Here is a 13,805-nt window from a genome sequence, read left to right on the forward strand (position 1 = left end):
ACAGGTCTGCAACCCTGCTTTTCGCCATTATCACCTAGCATACAGTGCTTCCACGGCAGCAAGTGATTCTGGGAAATGAGATGCAAATGAGCACACAGTGCCACCTTTTGCCCCAAGACAATTATTACATGAAACCCTTAAGCCAATGCTTGCTCTTTCAAACAGCTTTTAAACATAGCATGGGATGAGATGCAAAGCCAGTGAACCCACTCACAGACAGACTGTTTCGATTTTGTGGGTCTCATCAGTGTGAGGTTGGCTGTACTGGCTTTGCAATTTGAGACATGAGTAGGTAGTGAAGACATCCCGTTTTGTCAAAGTATGCTTTACGGTGGAGGTTTTTTCTCACTTTTTTTTTACCCACCATAACTTAACTAATGGTGTGGTGGACGCCTGTCCAAGGCTTCAAATTGCAAAGCTAGTATAACCAGCCTCACACTGATGAGACCCAAAAGGTCGAAACAGCTGTCTGTGGGAATACAGTATTTACTGGCTATGTTCCTTAACCCAGGCTGTGCTGAAAACCTGTGCAATGCAGCAAACATAAGTTTAGAGGGGTCCATGTCAAAATGGATTTCATGCAAAAGGTAGCACTGTGTGCTCATTTGCATGTCATTTCCCAGAATCCCTTGCTGCACTGTATGCTGGGCGATAATGGTGAAAGGCAATAATTCCATTTGCTATATGCTTTACTGTGGAGGGTTTTTTGTCACTTTTTTTTTTACCCACCACAGCTTAACTAATGTGTCACACACGCGCGCGCACGCACACACGCACACACACACACGCACACACCTTGCCCTTAGCCTGTTTGTGTTAAGAACAACTCCCTGTGCTATAATGGAACTGACCACTTCTTACACAGGGAAGGCCCAACTCCATACTGCCCCCTGCACTGAAACACTGTAGCTAATAGCATTTGTATTGTTAATGAATGACGCACCTCTATTTTATTGGACTAATCTAAAACTTGCAGCCTGGAGATGTTGTCCTCTCTTATGACCATCCCTTTAAGAGCCTGTAACTAAACATGCATCACAATATTTAGAAATATACCCCACAATCTTCCATTTTCATTCATTTCCCAATTCCAGAGGTTTTAATGGTATAATCATGCCAAAATATATCACACAGATCTGCGATCACACATTGTCACAGAGTATCCGTAGCATCCGGTGATACTGCTGCTGTCGTAGTATTGTTATACAATGATACAATGACCAGTATGTGTCACAAACTCCAAATAATCCAGTGTTATCACTGCCCAGTGCTACTGCTCGAATTAGACTCCTACCAAATTTACATATAGACCACTGCAAATGCAGCTGAATATACAGATTAATAACTAGTAAGGGAATATTCTTTTGGTTAATATTTCCAAGCATTAAGATTGCAAACATCTACGAATGCTGATGAATAAGTTATGTGTATGCTGCAAGAGTATATATACGGTACACAGAGGGAGCCCCAGGGAGTGCATCACTGGAGCATCATAACATAATTACTCGGAAGGGGTAAACGACATTTGGGTTGTGATTCTACAAACGGAGGTAAAATGCTTATTATTCACAAATGAATACTCTTCAACCTCGGATAGGATACCTTTTGAGTTTTCTGCTCTTCTTTTTTTTTTTTATCTGCTTTGTTTTTGTCTGAAATATTGCTACACAAAAATAGATATATTTTCAAATATAAGTGTAAGTGATTTTGCAAGCCGTCCTTTCAATCTGACATGTATCTGCTTTGTCTATTCAATTCTCCGGGCAGCTGCGGGAATTTTTGCCCGGCGGTTCTTCCAAGTGAAATCTGCTTCGAAATCCAAAACTCTTTCCAGTCTCGCAGTGATATCAGCTGCCTGGTACCAATAACTAAAGCAAAGACAATCTACCCATCCCCTGCACGCTTCTACTATTTACTGGTACCTCTCCTGTGGCAGACTGAGAGCGGAAATGAGAGGAGAGCCAAAGGGTGCAGTGAGCATGTGAGAGGCTACAGGGCAGTAATATTTAATAAGGTATTAGTGTAACATAACAATGTAAGATGTTTTAAACATTTCAGTCAAATAATGGCAATTAATTCATTGTTCCCTTTACAGGGAGAAGCTTTTTATGGAAGCGACGGATTAACAAATCGCCATGTCACTCTTGTAACTTGTAAAAGAGGGCACGCTTGGGTATCATGCGGCAGCAGGGCCCCGGATAAACTTGTAGTAGGCGAGCGGTACTATACTGATTTGGCATCAGATAGTTCAGAGGTGCTGAACTCCAGTCCTCAAGCCTCCCCTCAACAGGTCAGTTTTTCAGGATATCCCAGCTTCAGCGCAGGTGGCTCAGTCAAAGACTGAGCCTCTGATTGAGCCACCTGTGCTGAAGCTGAGACTGATTGATCCACCTTTGCTGAAGCTGGGACTGATTGACCCACCTGTGCTGAAGCTGAGACTGATTGATCCACCTTTGCTGAAGCTGGGACTGATTGACCCACCTGTGCTGAAGCTGGGACTGATTGAGCCACCTGTGCTGAAGCTGGGATATCCTGAAAACATGTCCTGTTTGGTGGTTGGGGTTGGGGTTGGGGTTGGGGTTGGGGTTGGGGTTGGGGGGGGGGGCTTTTCAGAACTGGAGTTGAGCACCCCTGACAAAGATAGATTTAGATGTGCCAGTAACAGAGGCAGAGGGGAAAAAGTAAGAGTTTTTACTTAATTTTGGTAGAACAAAACCAAACAAAGTTTGGAACCTCTGCACTATACACAGTGGGCTCAGGTTTATGAGGGGATGTTGACAAATTAGCGTTAAAAAAAATGACTTTTTTTTTCTGTGTGAAACACAACATATTTAGAAACTATATTTCCACTGTTTTTGCACTTTGTGCATGTTGCACTAGTATTCTGCACTAAAAAAAGACTTACGCCAACCAACGCAGAAAACCATCAACAAAAGTAACAGAAACCGCAGACTTCTTGATACATAGAGCAAAAGACAAAAAGCCCCAGAGGTACGACCAGCGTGACATATTATGTAGATATAGTTAAATACTTCTCTGTTTATCTTCTCATAAGCATATGTTATTTCATTCAATTATTTGGCCAAAGCCTACATCCAAATCTCGGTATGGTGCATCTGTAGGTCCTGCTAGATTTAAGCTCACCCCACCCCACGTTTTAAGTATCAAGTTTTTTCATTTACCTGTGCAGGACAGGTTTATTGAGACCCTTCTCCCTGCACTGCAGAGGTAAGTGATAATACTCACAGGTAGTGTTAGGACCTGCATACTGGTCATGCCGTGACGTGGCTGCAGGATTATAACGCTTTGGCCAAAGGGTTTAACTAAATGACCCTTACTCATGAGAATACCAACATTGAAGTATTTAACTAGGGGCCTCATGCAGAGAACAGCGCTAATAGCAATCTCGCCATTTTCTGGCGAAAATCGCGCTAAAAACAGGCGAAAATGGCGAGATTTGAAAAAAGCGCCATTTTTTTTTTCCCTTGAAATTTGCCGCGCGGCTGGAGAGTTTCTAATCTCTCCAGTTTTTTTTCTGCCATATGCAGAGAGCCGCGATCGCCATCTAGTGGCTGTTCGTGCCAAAAAAATGGCGCGATTTTCAACATTTTTCCTCTCCACCAAGCAGCTGGCGCTCCGCGGCCGGTGGAGGGGAAAATAAAAAACGCGATTTTTTCCCCACTAGTTTCAACAGCGCTTATAGCGCTGGTTGAAACTCTCCATATGCAGAAAGGATTGTAAATGCAGTTTTCTGCCCTTTCTGCATATGGAGAAAAAAACTCTCCAAAAAAGCTAAAAATTTTCCCCCTCTCCAATTCTAAAATTCGCTGCTCTCTGCATGAGGCCCTATGTATTTTGTCACATTGGATTTAGCATTAGGTATTTGTATCTTTTGTCCTAACACTACCGTACCTGCTCTAATGGAGGGAGCGCGCCATCTCTAATAGCCAGATCTGTCACAGGTGCATAGCGTGAACTGCCATTCTTATAAGTGGGATGGGCGAGCTTGAACCAAGGGAGGAGGCACGTTGCGCTAGTATTGTGCGCTAAAAAAGACTTACGTCACCTTTATGGTGCTGGAGAAACCAATGCAGAAAACCATGAAGAAAAGTAACGCAAAAGGCAAATACATTAATACATAGACTTGTGCCAATCTGCAAATGTAACGCCGCCCTGACTCCTCCAACTTACTCTATAAACCAATCATCTCGTTGCCGCCGGGCGTATCTGAAAAGGCGTAACTACGATTAATACAGACAGAGGTGGATTTCCTAAGGCGGCAAAGTTTGAGGGGGCGCCAGAATTTGGAGGCGGCATGCTCGATTGGCGCTTGCTGGCCGCTCGTGCGCATGCACGGCCGGCAACAAAAACGTCACATGGGCCTGTGTGGAGCTGAAAGAGGAGGGCAGCACCAGGTAACTGCCTAAGGGCGCCATTTTTTAAAAAATTCGCCACTGTGCACAGATGTTGCCTGGCGTGGGTAAATATCAACGCGAGAAGTACCAACATAATGATTTGCGCCAACATTTTGTCTTTGATAGCTAGAGCCCAATGTTGGTGTAAGTGCTTCACACAGCACACGGTTCTGGGCACACAATATTTAGCTTAGCATGCTCAGGACATAAAGTACTTGAAAACGAGAGGTAACGCTCAATGTATTACTTCCTGGTGCGCTAAACTGCCTGGTTATTTATTTATTTATAAAATATTTTACCAGGAAGTAATACATTGAGAGTTATTTCTCGTTTTCAAGTATGTCCTGGGCATAGAGTTAAGACAAATAATACATGGTTACAAATACAGTTACATAAGTGAACAGGGTATACATTATATACAAGACATTGCTTGCACAGTTAGAGATAATATATATTATAGGCGTAAGTAACAGTTACAGACCAGATTAAAATGTGAGACAGCTTTAGTTTTCAAAGAACTTAGACTGGTGGTGGATGTGAGAGTCTCCGGTAGGTTGTTCCAGTTTTGTGGTGCACGGTAAGAGAAGGAGGAGCGGCCGGATACTTTGTTGAGCTTTGTGACCATGAACAGTCTTTTGGAGTCAGATCTCAGATAAGTGCTGCATGTGGTAGGGGTGAGGAGCTTGTTCAGATAGGCGGGTAGCTTGCCCAGAAAGTATTTGAAGGCAAGACAGGAAAGATGAACTTTGCACCTAGACTCAAGTGATGACCAATCTAGATTTATGGGCATTTCGCAGTGATGTGTGTTATATTTGCATTGGAGAACTAAATGGCATATTGAATTGTAGAGGGTATCAAGTTTGCTAAGGTGGGTTTGTGGTGCCGAGCCATATACTATAACCTTGTGCTTTCAGGGCCTTCCTTGTCCCATTCATTTTTTGGGGGGAGGGTGGGATTTGGAATAAGCTTTTATTGTCAGACATTCATCTTTTTTATTTTGAATATCTTGTTGCCCAAGAGTGCTGTAGTAGATTAAAAAAAAGCCGCTGTATTTGACGGTACATTGGTGAGCGCTTCTCCTTATATGGTAATCTTTGCAGAAGAGGTGTCAATCCTCAAACCAATCAATGTTTCATTTAACCAATGCACTGCCCAAAAGCAATGAAATGCCTGCCAGACTATTTCTTTCCATGGCTCTCTGCTAACCAAAGGTTAATGGTAAACCTGAGCTAGGTTTCATTGCTCTCGCAGTGTGTGTGTGTGTGTGTGTGTGCGTGTGTGTGTGTGTGTGTGTGTGTGTGTGTGTGTGTGATTGGCTGTTTGTGCAGCATAGCAGGCGTTCAGCAGATGAGTGTTATTCCGCAGAATATAATAATTTAGGGTCTAGTCCAGGAGTGGCCAGCTCCAAGCCTCAAGGGCCACCAACAGCTCAGGTTTTCAGGATATCCCTGCTTCAGCACAGGTGGTGCATTGTTCAACTGGGCCACTGATTGAGTCACCTGTGCTGAAGCAGGGATATCCTGAAAACGTGACCTGTTGGTGTACCCTTGAGGACTGGAGTTGGCCGCCCCATTATAAGGAAACTGGAATAGTTCCCGGCAACTTAATTTGACGTCGAGCAACCATTGTAATATTTTCGACTCAGTATTTGACTGCGAAGGTTGTTCACAAGAGGCTGTAACACTGCGGCGCGCTTTCACATTTAATGCACCCTCATAGTTACTAAATGCCTGTGCCTGGTGCTGTTCATGTACAGAGATGTGCGACCCTTTCATATCAGGTTGCGAACCATGCGACGTTGACCCTATTCAGCCACGAAACAAGTCACTACTCACTCAGCATTGGCAGAAGATCACCCCCCCCCTCACCCCCCACCCCCCCACCCGGGTATTAAATCCATGTGCATTGCGATTGCATTGAATACGCTAATTCACTAGATTCTCTGAAATATCACTAGCTTTGCCTATTGCTGGGAATACAAACTACTCATCTGCCGTCATTATTAACCGTAACCGTAAGTACTCATCTGCTGTCATTATTAACCGTAACCGTAACTACTATTCTGCCGTCATTATTAACCGTAACCGTAAGTACTCATCTGTCGTCATTATTAACCGTAACTACTCATCTGCCGTCATTATTAACCCTTCGAGGCTTGGCGAGAGGTTTTGCAGGCAAAGGAATTGCTGTGGAGAAAAAAAGCAGTTTTGTGAATGCGTTTTGGACATTTTCACACATCTCTATTGATGTACGCATTTCCCACATTTCACACGTCACACACGTCACGCTGTGTCCTGTAGCTGTGGGTAGCGGTGTGTAGCCAGCAGGTTGTGGTTGGCATATGAACGAGTTCCGAAGATTCTATTTCTATTGAGAATGACTCTTCTCTCCCCCTCCCCCCCTTTACCCCAACTTAATTACACTGATCTTTGCTGAGATCAGTTTATGTCCATTTATTTTTTCAAAACTAAGCTGCCAGTTTTACCTACTTACTGCAAAATCCTACAGGTGCAATCACCCTAAATTAACTAAACCTACAGAAAGCTGCAGCTGTGTAATGTTCACAAGAGGAACCTTTAAGTAAACTTGCTCTGTGCCCTGTTTCATTTGTTTCTCGTGTCGTGCCTCTTGCTGCAGGAGACATTCATCTCTGTACCCTTCCCACTCTCTCAATGCCCTTCTTCTGACTTCAAGGATTCCAAATCCCGCTGCGTCTGCAATAGTGTGTAATGAAGTAGCATTGTATCCATAATCTTGGTTCACATCAAATGTTATCTGTATTAATAGGAATCATTGCTGCCTCGGTTTCACCGCTTCACTGCCAAGCAGGAGAAGGCCGGCGCACTCGCTTCTTGTGCATCACTGCGGCACTCATCACTGTAACACCTTCCAACGACTAGGACATTTTCTCTGGCATTGGTAGTCTTAAGGCAGGAGTGAGCAACTCCGGTCCCCAAGGGCCACCAACATGTCAGGTTTTCAGGATATCCCTGCTTCGGCACAGGTGGTTCAATCGGTGGCTCAGTAAGGGGCAAAGGCTGCCGTTTTGTGTATGTGAATAGGCTTCTTCTCCATTGCGAAACCACTTCTTGGCTACTGTCCTCCGTCTTTGCATCTCCAGATACCACCTCCCTCCCTTCTTCCTTCTCCAGCACTTTCCATGAGGCAAGCCCTCAGTACCTATACCTAATCCTCTACCAAGATAAGCAGGAACCTTCCCTAATAAGATGAGTAGCTTATCCCATCTGTGCTTAAGTGGTTAACCCAGGGTCCTTAGAGCAACGAGGCACTCAGCAGTGGCTAAGGCTGCAAATAAACTTTGAGGTTGATGTTCAGTCTGGTAAGTGGTAATCTGGCAGCCCCTGTCTCCACCATTGGTTTAAACAAAGGCCCTGCCCAAGGCGTTTTAATGGCTTGGTGACAAGGTGGACCACACTATGTTCTTCCTGATCCCACTTTATACACTCACTGAAGTTAAACCTCAGTCTACACTATATTTTCAAAATACCATGAGGATGTGTGTTTTCTTTGCGTGTCTTCCAGATTCAAAGCTGAGGTTCCTTTAGGGGTTTTTTTTTTTAGCTGCTTTGCCATCCAAGTCTTAGGGGAGACCTGGATAAATACAAGCAATGTATGTTTGAGCAATGTAGCCGTCTCCCAGGCAGAGATGATTAAAAAAAAAAACCACCACACGCCTTAACTTGGTACCAAACAACCGACTTTTAGATGGAAAAGAATAATAATTGGACAATCTGCAATAAATACAACGCAATACACATTTCCAGAACAAACGCTCAACTGTTTTGTTTTTTTCCCTTGCCTCACAAAACCCTTTTCATAAGTGTGGCCCCCGCCACTTTGTAGGAACGATATACCCTGGGGGCACTCTAATTAAATGCATTTGCTTGTGTTTCTCTAGCTTTATACACACTTCACTGGAAAGGAAATGCTGGAAAATTGACATTTGAGAAGTGTAACATGGAAATGCTCAGTGAACCTCAGATCATATTGCAATGCAGACAGACTTCCGCAGCGAACCTCACTGACTGGATTTATATACTCGGAGAGCTAAATAGTTCTGTATTATAAAAATCAGTGTTTGCCTGCCGCCACGTCGTGTTATTTGCACCTATTTCATACATTATTCTGTACATTGTTGTAGATGTAGAACTATTTACTTGTTAATGATCATGCAATGTGAACTGTGGGAGCTGTATTTTAATTGCACGCATATGTGGGCTGAGCAAAGTACTTGTGTCATGATACATCAAATTAGCGACGCATTTCAACAATATGTTAGGCAAATTCAGTACACCCAATTTATCAGGAGAACTGCTGTAATGAGTCAGGGCACAATCACGCTCATTATAATGATGCCACTAGCATTTGAGCTCCGTTCTTTGCACATCTATTTTCATTTTTAACCCCTTCTCTGCTAGAGATGGTCTGAATTTAAGTAAAATAGTTGTAAAGTGACAAACTGCTCTCCATGTCCCGGAGCGGAGAGATTACAATGTCTGACACTATTTAGTCCTCTTGGAAATATTTGATCCATTTGCTTCGTCCAATCTCCTCCCGTGATATTAATGTTCACGGGTTCCGCGCAGTAACGTTATTACATCGGAGAGAAATTCGGGGAACATGAATCTTAATGGAGCGGTCCCCCCTGGGCACTCCCCTTTTTTTTTAAATGTATAAGAAGCAGGGGGTCTCTGGAGCTGAACAGCGTCAAAGTCAGGTCTAAAGACCCCATGTCACACGGGCCAACAGGAAGTTACAACAGATGATGTTCTATCTTCCTACTGGCCAGCATTAGGCGGGAGATTTAAACCTCCATTTTGTTTTCCCTGAAGAGGGCTGTGCTTTCAGGAAGTGAGGGTCCCCAAAGCTGAAATAAACGCAGTTCAGCTCCGAAAAAACCCTGCTCCCTATGCATGGAGAGGGGGGGGGGGTCCGATCAGGCAGAACTGTTCCTCTAAGAACCTCCCAGCGTTTAAAATATTCTATGAATCTGAAGGCCGTGCTTGAGTCAGGAACACAATACCGCAAATGCTTCTAATACCTGAGGAGTTTATTTTCAGTATGAGCCTTTCCTATGATGCTTCAGAGTGCAATGCATCTGATCTCAGACGCGCTATTAGAGAGGGTTGGGGTTCCTTACAATGCATCTGATCTCAGACACGCTATTAGAGAGGGTTGGGGTTCCTTACAATGCATCTGATCTCAGACGCGCTATTAGAGAGGGTTGGGGTTCCTTACAATGCATCTGATTTCAGACGCGCTATTAGAGAGGGTTGGGTTCCGCAGAATTTCACAATATAATTATAGGGTTCCTTAATAAAAAAAGGTTGGGCGCCACTGAATGAGACACATAGATATGTATCATACAGGAGATTCCTACGCTCGCTGTGTATTGGAGGTGGCACTGGTTTCTGAATGATTTGTTACTGTTGCAGTTACAGGAATCTGGATCACCTCGCTGGGGATCACCAATCAGACTATTCTGTACAGACTATAAAGTGAGTAAAGATTACTTTGTTTCAGCCTAGTTAACTGTTTGCATGCATTATATTGAACAATGAGATCTGCCATAGAGATACAGTTAATGCAGACAGACAAGCAGGCCGCATAGAGATTTAGGAAGCATTACAGAGCAATGTATTAATGCTGCTTCAATTCATTTTAATCCCTTCAGTGCTAGAGGGGTCTGCTCTGCAATTTATAAGACGATTAATTGATCCTAAGTACTTGCCATGCACCTGAACACCTATGATAAAGCAGTGAGGGAAAGGCAATATTGAGGTTTTAATTCTGTCATTGACTGCGCTGTGCAGTTTGTGTATTAAAAATACAATGTATTAAGGGAAAAAATGGGTTGTAGCTGATCATTATTTGCAAGAGACAACTTCTTCTATACTAAAGGAACAATCTAATATGATCAAAGGAAAAGTTTGGGGGTCGCACTGTCCTTGAAGTGGGAAATGTTCAGTGACCTGTCAGTTCCTTGAATTGTAGGCATAATTATACATTTATAATCTCACTTACATGATTTGAAATTACCGTACTCGAGGCTGAATGAGTAGAAACACTGCTTTTGAAGCAGAAAAACCCGATTCACATCCCTGTGTCAGCTCTTCTGGTGACTTCGGGCAAGTCACTATCTCCCTGTGTTTCAAAATTAGATTGTAAGCCCCACGAGGTTGTCTGCAAAATGCTGTGTACATTGTACCCCTGCAAATACCGTAACACTGCACACATACCCGTGACAGTGAGAGAGAAATACTCTGCTAGTTTCATCCTGAGAGTGAAACCGGAGGATCCTAGCATTTCTCTTCCTTTTTGTTCCTGAAGCCTCAATCTTTGTCAAATCATATTACGATTCGAAGACTCGTTACAGATCGCTAATGGCAACGTTCCATCCTTGTGTTCTGATTTTGTACAGATCCATGCTGTAATTAGTATGCTTCACGAGTGCTGGCATTTTGGGGCCAATGAATTGGAAACCAATCCGGCCTTTAGTGGCTAAGCTTCTGAATCCAATAAAGAAGAAAGTAGGACATGTCCTTTGGCCAGTATGTAAAAACACCAGGCAAATAGATTCATGTTGTATGATTACTAGCGAGCACAACCGCCTTGTGTAACTGATGTTACTAGGTTTATTCCATTGTATGGAATGGAGTTTTAAACTATTATCCCATTATTTAAAAATAAATATATGCAGGCTTATTAATAATAATATTGGTGAAAAACATTGAGCATATAAGTGATACCAAGAGTCAAGACCTATTTATTTTTTTACCTTTTCTAATAATAAAAAGAACACAGACGTTGCTTAAGTAAGAGATTTGTATTTTTCATTGTTCAGAAATGTTTTTACAATGAGTTCATAAGAAATGTTGATGATAAGACCCCCGCAGTCTCAGAGGCTTAGGCTAAGGCCCCGCTGCCTCAGACCACGTGCCCGCACTGCAGACAGGTGGCGCGTGGAGAGGCACTTGACCGCTATCTGCGGTTTGTAGGAAGCGGGAGCTGGAGCGGGGGGCGTGGCCAAAATGGGTCGGTGGGTGCGGCAATGACATCGGGGGGGGGGGGGGGCATCACTGTGTGTCAGGGGGTTCCCTCCCCCGCCTCCCCGCTCCCTGAAGCCTCCCTTAGGAGAGAGTCTGTGGGAGGGAGCAGGGGGGCAGGAACATCACACTGTGCCGGAGTGTGTCTCAGCTCACACAGAGGAGAGAGACTGTGGGAGGGAGCAGGGGGGCTCCCTTGGTGCTGCAGCTGCAGCTGCTTTCCCCGCTCCCCGAAGCCCCCTCTCCTCATTGCCAGGGGTTCCCTCCCCCTCGTGCATCTGCAGACACAGAGGAGAGAGTCTGTGGGAGGGAGCAGGGGGGCAGGAACATCACACTGTGCCGGAGTGTGTCTCAGCTCACACAGAGGAAAGAGACTGTGGGAGGGAGCAGGGGGGCTCCCTTGGTGCTGCAGCTGCAGCTGCTTTCCCCGCTCCCCGAAGCCCCCTCTCCTCATTGCCAGGGGTTCCCTCCCCCTCGTGCATCTGCAGACACAGAGGAGAGTGTCTGTGGGAGGGAGCAGGGGGGCTCCCTTAGTGCTGGTGCTGCAGCTGCTTTCCCCGCTTCCCGAAGCCCTCCCCTCCTCCTCTCCTCATTGGCTCACAGCCACACTACGTGACGCGTCGCCGCTTGGGATTACAATTCTCTTGCATCCCCTGGCGGCTGACGCGTCACAGCGTGCAGTGAGCCGTGCAGGGAGGAGGGACTGGGACCTGCTCGGGAGGATACAATCAGATGGTAAGTAGCGCGCACACGGCCGCGCACCGCCAGACGCAGCAGGACCAAAGCCTAATGCACAAGAAAACCTTGTCTGACTCTGATGTTGGACCATTAAAGCTGCAGTTCAAGCAATATCCTACATGTGTGTTTTTTTTTTTAATAAATCAGTTCTGTACTATGAGAAAATATTTTTAGCATTTAAATTATTTTTTTACAAAATAAACTATTTTTAATGTATTCTAATGTAACAAGCATTTTTGTTCCTATAGCAACCGTTTACAAAGTCTTCCCCTACTGAAACAGCATCACCTTTTTGAGCCCTGCCCTCTCTAGCAGTCAAACAATTGAATCTAGTGCCTGCCTGGTCACATGATCTTCCTCACAGAACTTTGGCTGTCAATGCAGCAGAAGATTACCCAAGATGCAATTAGTGAACCCCCCGAGCCGAACATTCGCCGATCGAACACATGTCAACGGATCGATCGGCAACTTAGCTAATCACTTGTCAGTGTGCAGATTGTATTGATTGCATTGTATTGGAATTTTTGTTTTTTAAACGACAGCTTGAACCGCAGCTTTAAAAAATATCACAACCTACAAAGTATCTTACGCATACTGAGACCAATTTGGTGTAACCCCCTTCAAGCATAAAAAAATTGTAACCCAAAAAGTCTATGGAATCTTACCATATTAAGCTAAAACAAAATCACATGCCCCCATTAATCAGGCACAGGCCCCCATTAATCAGGCACAGGCCCCCATTTTAATAATAAACACATTTCATATCTATTGGTCAATAAGTGAGGGAGAGACTAAGGGTCAACTCCCCTAAGCTCTACTAAGCCAGGTCTCATCATGTTACTTAAATCAGTAATGGATGGTATTTTTATTAAGGTTAACACACATCCACAAAGCTAATTATATGCAAAAACAACGTCCGTTGTATATCTCGTTAGCATAAGGTTTAATGTTATGTTATTGTAGTACAACATTGCGTTATCTGACAATAATATCATGTTATGTAGAGTATCCAGTGCTGCTTCCTGAGTAATTTCTCCTACTGGGTGCATGTAATCCCTTTGGGCCTCTCAGTACTGGCTATATCCTATGCTTATTTGACTCTGACCCTATGGTAGTATTGGTTCGTTTTGCCTGAGTGCTTAGAAGTAATTGTGTTATTATTGGCTCGTTTAGCCTGTAGTAGAGTGTACATTTACATGTGTATTACTGGCTCTGTGATTGCTTAGGAGTTTTGAGCACTTACAGTGTGGAAATATTAATTAGCACTGTTGCTTTAGATTATCTCGGCTAATACACGCAACATCTATGGTCTAATTGCCACTAGCCCCCTTTGGTCATACATTTGTCAGTGACCACTCTTGGATCACTGTATTATCGTACAGGTTGCCATATTGTGTATTTTGTGTTTGATTGTTCAGTATGTTGGGAGTTACTGTCTGTAGACGGACGTTCACAGAGGTACACAATTGGAGACTTTATAAGGTGAAATTATAACGAGGCTTTATTGTGCCTTTTCCTTAACATCAGGAAACCATCCAAACAAAGGGGGAAACACAGCTTCTATTCACTTGGTTCTAGTGAAATA

Source organism: Ascaphus truei, chromosome 19 (assembly GCF_040206685.1).
Source record: "Ascaphus truei isolate aAscTru1 chromosome 19, aAscTru1.hap1, whole genome shotgun sequence".
Taxonomy (NCBI): domain Eukaryota; kingdom Metazoa; phylum Chordata; class Amphibia; order Anura; family Ascaphidae; genus Ascaphus; species Ascaphus truei.